The 13765-nt window shown below is 40.5% G+C and overlaps 1 protein-coding gene and 1 pseudogene across 6 annotated transcripts in view; both read right to left on the minus strand.

Annotated features, from left to right (window-relative positions):
• LOC149208927 (uncharacterized) overlaps positions 1-13765 on the minus strand; it is a 331042-nt gene that overhangs the window by 227466 nt on the left and 89811 nt on the right. The gene's annotated exons all lie outside the window — the stretch shown is intronic.
• Positions 6253-7006, minus strand: LOC149208928 (derlin-2.2 pseudogene; annotated as a pseudogene).

Genomic DNA, 13765 nt, shown 5'->3' on the forward strand with positions numbered 1-13765 from the left:
ACCCTTATAACATGACATGTGGCCTGGGTCCTTCCCCTGTTTCCAACTATGTTCCAACACTACATCACTCGCCACCTACAACTTGATGGATGTACCATGGACATGTCACCCCCTTTAAAGGCTAAAACCACCTAATAAGGTCCTTGGTTACCCCCCTTATTAAGCTTGGAGACATTTGTACATGCCAAAGCCCACTATGGAAAGGCATGCCACCATGAAGTGCCCCATTGATTCCATGATTTGTAGGCTCTTTTATTCTATTATTCTAATGATTTGTTGTATTGGAGGGCAAGGGGACACATTAGATCTTATGCAGGATTGCAGGTGGGTCTCCATTTGGGGTTTGGTCTCCCTATACAACGTCCAAGCCCTCCAGAGGGCCACATTGGCACTTGTAGGGTGAGCATTGAGAGCCGTGGGCCTCCACCATAGCAGAGAGTACTTCATGGAACCCCAGAATCGTTCAGTGATTGCTTGTGTTCCATCATTTGGATGAGGATGATGCATCTAAATCATCATGCCCAATCGACTTCTCATTTGTACCACAGACTTGGCAGAGGTTCCACAGTCCAGATGAGGATGTGTCTCACTGTAGGAGACAAAGGGAGGGCTTATGTCATTATCCTAGCCCTTACAGATGGTTTACATGCATATTGATCCACTTGGAGAACCATTAGGATGTCCTTGTGCCCCCCACACCCACTTGAGAGCACCATAGTGACTTGCTTGGAAACAAGGGGCCAACCCCTTGTCCACTATGTTTGGAGTCCATTCTCTCACCATGGCACACTTTGGACTTCATTAGGCCTTCTCAATGGCCCAACGACTCATTATATTGATTATTCTGCCCTCTTGAGAGGCTTATTTTATGTTATTGAGCTATCTTGGTGGGCTTGTCACCAAGGGATGTTATTATTGCACATTATTTTATTACTTGGGGTTTAATTAGGCCTAATTAGGCAAATCAAACTCTTTAGAGATCATATAAATTGATGAGAGGTGATTCATTTCTCTCATCATCACTTGTTTGGGTTTAGTAGCTCTTGTGACAATTTCGCATTCCCTTTTGGAGGACGAGTTTGGTTTCATGGATGAATTTTGATGTTTGGATACTATCTTTCTGATTTTGGAGCTTCAAAATTGTCTTGATTTAAGGATTGGATATACTCGTTGTACATGTAAGTGCTTTTTTCATGTATATTCTTTACTTTTATCTTGTCACATGAATGTTGCTGGGATTTTCGCAATCTAGGTCTAAAATTGCCTCTAATTTATGCCAAATTATGGAATTTTTTATCTATTATAGCGTTGCATATATTACATGTGTCATATATAACAAATGAATGTTCCTAGAGGTTAAATTTTGTTGAATTCACCTTGATAAGTCATGATTTCTTGTGCATCGAAGCGTAAAATCTTCTCGCAGCTGCTCTCATGTCCTAATTGCCATGCGAAGTTGTCTAGAGGTCTCCTTGATTAGGTATAGCCTCTCCAAATCACAAATTCACTTTGACTCCATCTCTCCCAAAGGCAAGGCATTAGTCCAACCACCAGAGATCACTTTTGAAGACTTTTTCTCACCTTCCTCTTCTCTTTCTAGGCCTAGCCCTAATAGGTCATCTAGGGCATCAATTGAATTCTTTTCTAGCCACCAAACACTTCGATTTTTGGTCCACTGCTATGCTGAAGTTTTCGCTAGACATCCTCCAAGTTTGTACAAGATCCGACAGTGGAATCCCGAGATATAGCAAGCCCTAAATGCAAGACCAATTCTTGCCCTAGATTGACCTCGGTTAGTGTCCTCATTAGGATCATTGCATTCAAATCGCAGAGGAAATTAATCCTTTGATCATATTCCCTACTCTAATTAGGTCAAGCCCCTCATTGATTGATCAACTCCATATCCTTGACCTAGTTTTGGGTCCACTTGGCTCTGTGTGGTCCCACAACTCTGTAACTCCAATTCCACAAGGATTACAAAGAAGCCTCTTATCCATAAGGATCCTCGGGTCTAGGAAGTCCTTTGTTAAGGTACATCCTCCAAACCTAGGCTCAAGAATCCTCTTAGCCCTTCCTAGAGAGCCCATCACCTTGCTTTTGAAGCAAGCAAGCTATCTAATTGAGCCTCTCTTGTCAATAGGTCTTAGGAATCGCTTTCTATCCATTCATAGATCCATCCTTCCTAGTGATTCCCCTATACCGGGTCTACTCTCATTGGTGAAAGTCCATAAAGAATAGGGAGCCTTAGTTGTGGTGACAGTGGGCTATCGCTCCATTTTTGCCCCCTTGACCTAGTAGTTACTCTATAGGATCCCCTCCTAGGACCCCTGCTAGTTTGAGTGGTAACATTTTGGCGTCGTTGTCGAGGAAGAGGCGGGTGATTCTGGTATGGCTCTATGTTACAGGTGTTGTACTTGATGGCAACTCACTCAAGTAGCAATGCTCTGTTCAGGCTCTCAAAATGTTGGAAATTAAGAGGTACGCAGGTGAATGGTTCAAAAGGTGCGGACCCGCAGGTACGCCGGCCAGGAAGTGCGTTCATACCCGCAGGTTACCCGTTCATGAGGTGCGGACCCCTAGTTCACTCACTTCAAGGCAGAGAAGCGCGCTCACGTGGGGTTTCTTATGTTTGGCCCGTGGTATTTAGCCCGTCGTTCTTGATTCTATGGTTTTGGCCCGTGGTATAGGATCTAATTTAGCCCCGGTTTGGATCCCTTGTATTGGTTATTGATGGTTTTGTCCCATGGTGTGAATAAGGGCTTGACTATAAATAGGGAAGGAGATCACTTGGCTAATGTATCTTTGAAAGTTGAATATTTTAAGATCTGAATTTTGGGTTATCAGTTTTAAAAGCTAGATCTAAATCAAGGTAAAATTTGAAGGTGAATCTTTGCCAAGTCGTGATCTCTCGGGCGCATGATCAGATCTGTGGATCAGACTGTCTGTAGTACATTGGAGGACTGTCAATTTGGCCCTAATCAGAGGTTCGCAGGCGATCTAAAGCGAGAGTGCGGGGGTACGCAGTACAGAAGAAGGCGCAGTGCGGGTATACGCAGCGCAGCTAAAGGCGCAGTGCGGGGTACGCAGTACAGAGGAAGTCACAGTGCGGGTATACGCAGAGCAGCTGAAGGCACAGTGCGGGGTACGCAGTACAAAAGAAGACGAAGTGCGGGTATACACAGAACAGCTGAGGGTGAAGTGCGGGTATCCGTAGGTTTATATTGGTGAAGTTGCGGACCTGTTTTGAAATATTTGTTGGCTGCCTGTTTTCTATTTGCTGCTGTGTTCTGGGTTTAGGATACTGGTGTTGGTTTTCTGTTTACAGCATTCTGAGAAGTTCGGGTGGCTCATTGGTTTGATTGTATAAGGAGATTGGTTGATTCGCATGTACTTGATGTTTATTTGATGTTCTTGGATCCAGTCTGAAAATTAATGAAAATTGGTCCTTGAATGAAAAGAAGTAGGGGGTTGTAGCTCCCTTCCAGGAGAAACTGGAAAACAAGAGAGAGTTGTAGCTCTCCCCAGGTTGTAGCCTGCGTACTGGTAAAGGACTGCACCAGTACAAAATCATTGTAAAAGAAGTTTCTAATTGAAAGAAGATAGAGACATATTGCAGGAGGTGGTTTTCACCCACATTGGGTTTCCACCTTATATCTGGTGTCCTATGGTGTGACTATCTGTTTTTCATGTTCTTGTTCATTATTATGCATAAGTTAATCATCAATATCTGAAGAATAAGTTGAAGTATAAATTTGGATGGTATATTGAAAAGTTTTAATAATACTGATTCACCCCCCCTCTCAGTATTATTTCCAACACCTAACAGCTTGAAGGTAGATGTGGTTGAGTCATGGACTATCAAAGTGTAATTGTGTTGAGTGCAGCAAACTTTCATGAGTGGAGAGATAACGTGAAAACCGAATTGATAGCTTATGGAACTGGTGTATGGAAGTTTGTATGTGAAGGTTACTGTAAAAAGTTAAAAACTCTCCCTCTGTGCAAGAAAAACAATGGAATGCTAAGGCAAAATGTGTTATATATAACAATCTTCATAATAAGGACCTTGATATAATAATAGATTTAACTTCTACAAAAGAAATATGGGATAGATTGCAGCGCCTGTATGAAGAGGCTAGCAGCGACAACGTAGAGAAAGGAAAGAGAAAGAGGAAGGAAGAAAAAATATGTCAAAGGGAAAGTGTCCAATTAAATGAAACCTCTACCTGTGTGAATGTACTTGACTCTCTTGAAGAAAAGGCAAATGAAAATCAAGCTAGGCTTGACTTATCATTGGCTAGTATAGAAATATTGAAGAATGAAAACAAAGATCTGAAGAAACTCATGCAGATATGTGATGAGAGAGAGCATGAGTACAAGGAGGAAATTGTCAACCTAAAGACACAACTTGAAGAAGCAAGGAGACTAGAAGAGGTGATGTGTAGTAAACTCAAGGAGAGAGACCTACAATGTAAAAGATTAGAAGATAAGGTTGATTCAGCTAGAAGAGAGTTAGATGAAAAGAACAAGCTCTGTAAGCAGCTAGGAGAGGAGATAGCATTCATGAAGGACTCAGAAGAAAAGAGAAGTAGCTCAAAGGCATCCATAGAGGATAATGAAGCAGCCCTGAAAAAACCACTAGAGGAAGGTACAAGCAGAGTAAATAACAAAGAGGCAAACAGTACCAAGCAACAACAACAAGAGCAAAAGAGTGAGTCACAGAAAATGATTTTTGCAAAAAGGTCATTTCCTTCTAGAGATGAGTTGAACAAATTCGGAAGATCTCAAAGGAGATTCTTTTCGCCTGGAAAAGATATGAAGTGTTTTTCTTGCCATGAACCTGGACACATTGCCGCAGAATGTAAGACAAAGAAAATCAATTAAGCAAAGTCTTTCGGTAGAAATCACATAAGAGAAATTTTTGGCCGACGCGTTTCAAACCAACAAGTGTGGTTCATCATCAGGACCAGATGAACCACACTTGTTGGTTCGAAACGCATCGGCCAAAAATTTCTCTTATGTGATTTCTACCGAAAGACTTTGCTTAATTCATTATGGATCATAGAAGCCTGAATACAGAAACGAAAATCAAGTTTAATCAGGAAAAGATGTAGCAAATGAGATGACTCTCTCAAGCAAGCAAGCAGAGAAGACAGACATTCATCAGGTACACAAAACATTCCACAGTTATTGTTATTTGTGCAATAAATTTGGACATAAACTTGTTGAATGTAAACTATATGTAAAAAGGGGCACAAAAAGCCGCACACTAGCTCAACCATACCTTAGTCAAATAAGATGCTATTTATGTCACAACCTTGGACACAAAGCCAATAACTGCAGGCTGCCATATATCCTAAAGAATCCTAAACAGATGATGGAGGCAAATCAAACCAGACCAAACTCTGAATCAAAAAGAAATGCAGATAGTAGAAAACAACCTGCCAAAGTATGGAAGAGGAAGAAAAATGAACATCCTATGATTTCAATAACATAATGAATCTGTCATGATCTCAGGGGGAGTTGCTCATGAAGCAATGAACAGTCTTGTCAAACTCCATGTTAGAGAAGTGGTACCTCATGGGAAGACAATGTTCCTTAAAGACATGATTGGCCAATAAATGTGATCCACTGGCTTTATGGGTTATGTGTAGGATGTCATGAGATTGTTATGCAAAGAAGTAGGAAAATACTTTCGCAAAGAAAAAGAAATCTACATAATGAATGAGGTTCAACAGTACTCTCAACATGCAGAAATTGAGGACATAGTCAAGATGTCTACACTCAATGGTTATTTTGTTGTGAAGAAAAAAATATATTTCATAATGTGTGGATCGTGCAAGTCATTATATGTGAAATGGGCAAACAAAAAGGACCTGCAATTCACTGTAAACTTAGTTCATAAATATCTCCTCATCAAATAAGAGAAGTTTGTTGGACCAAACTCTCATCGAGTGTGCCCCCCTCTACTATAGTTTGGACTATGACTATATGAAAAAGAATAGGAGTTGTGTAGACGGTCAGTCATTGTGATGGATTAATAGTGGTGCAACCCATAACTACAGAAAGTATTCGAGAGTATTCAATGATAACAGATTGAGCAGCAATCTAAGATCCATATGCATAAGGGCACCAAAGGGAGATCATGAAGTAAACAAATATATATATATATATCCAGAGGCCAACACCTTTGTGTACCAATGTTGAAAGATCTCTACGTCAATCACTAATGGAATTGTAGCTAGTGAGGAAAGCTTAAATCAGAGGCAAGAGCTCCATGGTTTTAACAGATTCGTGTTGAAGCCCCTGAGCAAGGATTCTTGTAGCCGCAGGTGGAACAACAACATTTTCATCAGGGAACATTGACTTGATGAACGATGGAGTTTTTAGAAGACGGCGACCAATCATAATAGGATAAACATCTTCCAGAAAATAGTATGCATAACCAGCAACCATTCCCAATAGATCAACCCAGGGTATGCTCCCAACAAGTACAAAGAATCCAAGAAGCACCCATGGTAAGTATGGTGCAGTAAATGTGAAAAGACCAAGGAAACTCATATGGACAAAAGGATTGCGTTTACTCCACATGTAAACCATCATAAACGTCAAAGAGTTGCTAAGAAATAAGATTTTGGAAAAAGACTGAAAGATATGGGATCATGCCGCTCGTTAAAACGACTGCAGTTAGCACGGTTCCTCCAAATAACAGCATATAGAAGAAGTCTACAGTCCTTCCCCTGAAGGAGTTCTCTTCAAGGAGTTTGCAATACCGAGCCAAGAAAAACATGTGGAACAGAAAGTCCAAATCCATTTTCCCGAAGAAGAAGAAATTTGTGATCAAACACTAGAACTCGTATTGCTTGACCACCAAAGTGGGATTCAAATAGAGGTTGTAAGCCAATATTATCTCGAGGGAGCATCCAACAGTGGTGAGGATAAAAAATGTGAGATAGGAACGAGTAATTACGGGCATTTGCTTGTACCAGTGTTCTACTACTTGAGCCATTGAAAAGTTTCATTCAAACCCTGAAAGATTTTTGAAGTTTATATAGGAAATGAGTCCCTAGTACCCTCCTCAAACACAAAATTCACGACGCTCGGCTCAGGCTTTTCAAAAATCATCAAGTTCTCGTCCTAGATGTTGGAGAAAATGTAACTAGGTTCAGTCTTCATAAACGTATTTTTGACATTTTACTTATTCAAGAAAAGAAAAATTATTTTTGTATTATTTGTCAATGAGTTTCTTGCTCATTGAAAATAGGTTAAGCACATTTTGAAGTGCTTCTAGAGAGTCAAAGTCAAAATGTAATTATGAAAAGACCCTTTGAGGGCATGTTACATCATGTAAGTCATCATACAAGGTCAAGGAAATAACTCCAAGCATGGTCAAATCCTCTCCTAGCACCAACGAAGACTACAAGCAGCAAAAACGATGAATAAATGTTGAAATATAATGCAACTGCAAGTCGGCTTTAGGGACAGTCATGTCAGCTTCAAGGAGGAGGGACAAACCTTTATAAATAGAGGTTTTCCACTCCTCATTTGGACACACACACATATCTCTGAAATCCACAAGCAAGGAGGACAAAGTAAGACAAAGAAAAGGTGAGAAAGAGGGCTACAAGGGCAGCGAAGAAAGAAGGTGAAACAGCGAAGAAGAAAAGACTGTCTTTAGGGCATACACACAGTCACATGTGCGAAGAAGTAGGGGTTGACTGCAGCTACAACTACAGTAAGGTGCACGTCATTATATCTCACAATTTTCGGGTACAAATTAAGCCTACAAGGCCTCTCTCATCAGCGAGAAAAGGAGGAAGAGCCAGCGAGAATAGAAGGATTGTTCTAGGGTTCTTGCTGTCCACACATGCGAGGATTTCAGAGGTAAGTTGTTACAGATTAACAGCAGTTTAAAGGCAACACTTTGAAGGGTATCATTTGGATGTATAGAAAGGTCTACAAGGTCTCCAAGATAAGCAAAGAAGGACCTCCTTATAGCGAAGAAGAGGAGCCCTAATATTCTAGGGTTTACTAACCTAGAAGACAAAAGTACTGGAAGACAAAGTGTCGGAAGATGTGCCGGAAGTGACAGTGTAGAAAGAGGAAGGATTTGACTCATGCTTGGAGGACATCCTAGTCAAGGGTCTAGGCTTTGGCAGTTGTTCAAATAAGAAGCTTCAATAAGAGAAAACTTACAAAGGGTTTCCCTCTCAAGAGTGGAGAGGGTTTGTCCCTGGCAGAGAGCCAAATTTGTGTTCTTGTTATTTTGTTTTGGTAGCAGTTTGATGAAGCACACACATATGCACTAATAAGAAGAAGAAGAAGTATAAGCTAACTAAGAAAAAGTAAAAAGACTTCACAAATTGTTATCAAGTCTCAGAGAATCATCACAACACTACTTTGCCCTAGATTCTCTAACATGGTATCAGAGGGAAGGTGACACATCAAGGAAAGGGCAACTCAAGAACACTCAAGCATCAAGCCTAGAAGTCTCAACCACTTCAAGGACAAGAAGGGTCTACAATCCATCATTCATCAAGGAGGGCTACAAAGCTAGAAGGAGAGCCTTATATAAAGGCACCTACAAAGAAGAGCAGATCTACATCAAGCTACAAGTCTTCAAGCACACCTCATCACCAAGCAAGTCCACTTGGAGAAGACAACTTGAAGGACACCAAGATCCAGGGAAGACAAGCCATCAAGCTTTCAAGGAGGAAGCAAATCCATCAAATCTCAAAATCTATCAAGTAAGTACATGTCCCCTTCTGAATATACATCAATGTCTTTTTGCAAGGAAAGCAATAAATTGGTAGGCACCAATAACTTTCTTGCATGGAAGAAGAGGATTGATCTACTTCTCAAGGAGAATGAGCTCCTAGAATATGTCAAGGGGAACATCACTATCCCTGCTAAGGAACAGACTCAAGCCTTAGCCAAGTACAATAAGGATGAGACAAGAGCTCAAAGGATTATGATAGAATCAATCAAGGACTCTCTCATTCCCTATGTTTCCAAGTTTGAGACATCAAAAGAAATTTATGATAAGCTAGTAGAGCTATTCGCGGTATCCACCACCGGAGAAGTATTATCTTTGAGGAATGAATTATACAAGATGAAGATAACAAAGGAAGGAATAGCTCCCTACTTCATGAAAATCTCTGAGATGAGAGATCAACTTCAAGAGCTTGGGGAAGTCATGTATGGCAGAGAGATGACAACTGTTGTACTCAATGCTCTACTTGAGGAGTGGGGAAACTTCACATCAAGCATTTATGCCAAGAAGGAAGCAACCACTCTAAGTGATATGTTGTCTCTATGCAGAATAGAGGAGACTAGACTTAAGGCGAAAGAAGATGTGGGATCAAAGGAGCAAGCATTTGCTACCATGGCCAAAAGAAAGGGTAAATTTTGCAAGTTTGGTCCACGAAGAACAAACAACAAAGACATGTCCAAGATCCAATGTTTTGGATGTCAAGAATATGGACACTACAAAAGGAATTGTCCCAAGCTTAAGAAGGACAACAACAACAAGAGAATTAGAGAAGAAGCTCATATAACTCAAGAGGTGGAAGAGGAAGAAAAGAAGCAAAAGAAGGAAGATCCTCCGAATCTCGATTATGACTAGGTCAAACTCTTTCCTTCTAGACTTCTTTCAAATTTTTGAGTAGAATAGGAGCATGTAGGAATAAATTAAATTGCATGGCTAGAATTACTCTCTAGAATCTAGCAGCATGATGTACATGGAGTTCTAGACACTCATGTAGATGTAGCATTTATGAGAAGAACAAAAATGCATAAGTAGAAATATCTTCTAGAATATAGGAGCATGGCAAATATATCTCAAAAATATTCATGTAGAAGGAGCATACCTAGAATAGGACCTCATATATGATGGAAGAAAACTTGATCATGACAAGAATCTTAGAAGACCTAAATCATCAAAGGTAGGAAACATTTGCAAGGCGAGGATCATTAAGATCCTATGATGGAATCTTCAAGAGAAGGTTCGTGAACTAAGGCAAATGTCTCATTGGGAATCCCACTCATGGGATTCAAGAAAAGGGATGATATGCAAGCAAGCTAAGATGAAGCAAAAAGGGCTACAACAAAGAATGATCAAGGAGGATCAAGATGAGGTATGTATGCATCAAAGTTTAAGTCATGTCATCATTTGTATATTATTGAGACATGGGTATAGTTCTATAACATGATCAAGAATGAAAGGATCTCTTTCACCAAGAACATGCTCGAAGGCATGTACCACGATGGAATGAAGGTCAACAAAAAAACATGCTCACATAAGGAGCATAAGATTGTTGACTAAGAAGCAAGAAGAAACGCTGACAAGTCCAGAAAGCAAAGGATGAAGGAATGTTTCCACAAGAAGCATTAGGTGGTTGACCGATCTATCTGAGAAGAAGCAAATGAAGAAAGAGATCAAGAATGTGAAGAACACCGTGATCACCGAGAATCAATATCTGACAAAATGCCTTGAAAGACATCTCCTGAAAGAAGGCGGGATAACTCTGATGAAGGAAGAAAGGACCCTTGACACCTATGAAGACCTTGGAGATATAAAAGATGCAGATAACTGATTCTACTCTATGAAGATGTCATGATGAAGAAGCCATCCAACAAAAGGAAAAACAATGTTGAAGCAATATAAGAATGAAGTCATGATGGGCTACCAGGTCAAAGCATATAACCTAGCAAGTATGATGGAGCATCCATGAGGAGAGCATTCCGAAACATGGACAAGATGACAAAGGAGTAGCCAAGATGACTAGAAGAACCTGATAGTCACTTTCCACGAAGCAATGACATGACTAACCAAGAAGGAAAGTGATGGATGGATGGTGCCCTACCGAGAAGAAGTTCGATCGAAGACTTCATGACATCAAGAAAGGAAGGAGATCATGCAGCTGAAGGACCCACGAAAAAGAAGTTGTTGATGAAGGAAAGAGTCCCCAGTTAAGAGGGAGCTATGACAAGTCCCTAATCAAGAGGGAGTTTTGAATCACCCCTAATTACAAAGGAGTGACTATTGTGTTTTCCATGTCATGGGTAATGCAAGACTAATAGTCGTAAGTCTAGATGAAGGCCATGAATGGAAATGTAGACACAAGATAGACACAACATTCTTGTCTTCATTTGGGAAGAAAGAATGGGAAGATTAGGTAATCATCTTGCATCCGATACTCTTTGAGGATGTGTAGGGCATCCAAGACAAGAGTAGGCAAGAGGACCGATATTCTTTGAGGGATGGGAACCCAACATAAGAATAGTCCTAGAAGGTCATACTCGAGAACATCCGGGTAGGTATGTACCTTGAGAGACAATGACGAAGGTGTCTATAAATCATTGGTCTCGACAGCATCGTGGCAAATGGTCTCATAAAGAGATGGAGTTGTTAGTCAAGGCCTTGCACTATGACAATGCTGATGAATATGATGCTATAACAAATGGATTGTTAATATGGTTTCTCTTATGTGAATTCTTCAAGATTGAAATTGCCAAACACCTTGTAATGTTGTATGAATACCTCCCTCGTTAAGAGGGGGTGTTGGAGAAAATGTAACTAGGTTCGGTCTTCATAAACATAATTTTGATATTTGTACTTATTCAAGAAAAGAGAAATTATTTTTGTATTATTTGTCAATGAGTTTCTTGCTCATTGAAAATAGGTTAAGCACATTTTGAAGTGCTTCTAGAGAGTCAAAGTCAAAATGTAATTATGAAAAGACCCTTTGAGGGCATGTTACATCATGTAAGTCATCATACAAGGTCAAGGAAATAACTCCAAGCATGGTCAAATCCTCTCCTAGCACCAACGAAGTCTACAAGCAGCAAAAACGATGAATAAATGTTGAAATATAATGCAACTGCAAGTCGTCTTTAGGGACAGTCATGTCGGCTTCAAGGAGGAGGGACAGACCTCTATAAATAGAGGTTGTCCACTCCTCATTTGGACACACAATCATATCTCTAAAATCCACAAGCAAGGAGGACAAAGTAAGACGAAGAAAAGGTGAGAAAGAGGGCTACAAGGGCAGCGAAGAAAGAAGGTGAAACAACGAAGAAGAAAACACTGTCTTTAGGGCATACACATAGTCACACGTGTGAAGAAGTAAGGGTTGCCTACGGCTACAACTACAGTAAGGTGCAGGTCATTATATCTCACAATTTTCGGGTACAAATTAAGCCTACAAGGCCTCTCTCATCAGCGAGAAAAGGAGGAAGAGCCAGCGAGAATAGAAGGACTGTTCTAGGGTTCTTGTTGTCCACACGTGTGAGGATTTCAGAGATAAGTTGTTAGAGATCGACAGCAATTTAAAGGCAACACTTTGAAGGGTATCATTTGGATGTAGAGAAAGGTCTAAAAGGTCTCCAAGATAAGCAAAGAAGGACCTCCTTATAGTGAAGAAGAGGAGCCCTAATATTCTAGGGTTTACTAGCCTAGAAGACAAAAATACTGGAAGACAAAGTGACGGAAGAAGGGCCGGAAGTGACAGTGCAGAAAGAGGAAGGATTTGACTCATGCTTGGAGGACATCCTAGTCAAGAGTCTAGGATTTGGCAGTTGTTCAAATAAGAAGCTTCAATAAGAGAAAACTTACAAAGGGTTTCCCTCTCAAGAGTGGAGAGGGTTTGTCCCTGGCAGAGAGCCAAATTTGTGTTCTTGTTATTTTGTTTTGGTAGTAGTGTGATGAAGCACACACATATGCACTAATAAGAAGAAGAAGTATAAGCTAACTAAGAAAAAGTAAAAAGACTTCACAAATTGTTATCAAGTCTCAGAGAATCATCACAACACTACTTTTCCCTAGATTTTCTAACACTAGAGAGCTCCACGATCTATCCCCGTGGTTACTAGGGATTACGGTGGCTAAGAGAACTGAGAACAAATTTATTCTTCAGACAAAAACTCCATCCCAGCCTAATTCTCTGCTGGCAAAGAGATTTGTGCGTGATCTTCCACCACTGACCAATACATGGCATGCACGACATTCCAAAGATATGGAGAAGATATGGAGGTTGCGTTATTATTCTGGAGCATCCAAATTTGTATTATTCTGGAGCATTCAAAGCGTTATTATTCTGGAGCATGGAGCATTATTATTCTGAAGCAGGCAGCGTTATATTTCTGAGTTGCGTTACAGTATGATACCTCTGAGCAGCGTCAAACAGAGCGATACCTTTGAGTAACGTTAGGTAGACCGATACCTCTGAGCTGCATTGATTACACATCCACCATCACTGAAAAACGCTGCAAAGAACGTTGAAGCATATTGCAGCGTCAGATCAAAGGTTCCGGCCTCAAGAACGTTGCGACTGCATTGCAATCCATGTTGCATGATTCATCAATTTTGAAACATTCTCTCCAGAACGCTGCAAACGGTCTCTACAGAACGCTGCAAATGAAGACTCTGGCGTCGGCATCAAGAAGATTATTCCAATTCGCTAAGACCAGATTTTATCTCAAAGTACTTTACCCCTTGCCATATTTTATTTCTTAAAACAGCTAGGGAAATCACATTTGTTATTCTTAAAGTCTCAACGATCAAAGACATGGAAAACATTAATATCTCTGGAGCTTCGCTTGCGAAAGGGATTGTTTCTACTTACGTTGCCAGAGGAAACTGTAGACGCGATAGACACGCACGTTATGAATGCATTATGCCAGCACGTTATGAATGCATTATGCACCCAGGACGTTAATACCAACATAACGAGTTATTGGAGGGGTTGGCACGTTAATCATTACAAGT

The sequence above is a fragment of the Pinus tabuliformis genome, chromosome 1_2, assembly GCF_031772625.1.
Source record: "Pinus tabuliformis cultivar Carrire ecotype Pingquan chromosome 1_2, CPIR1, whole genome shotgun sequence".
In the NCBI taxonomy this organism is placed as follows: Eukaryota; Viridiplantae; Streptophyta; class Pinopsida; order Pinales; family Pinaceae; genus Pinus; species Pinus tabuliformis.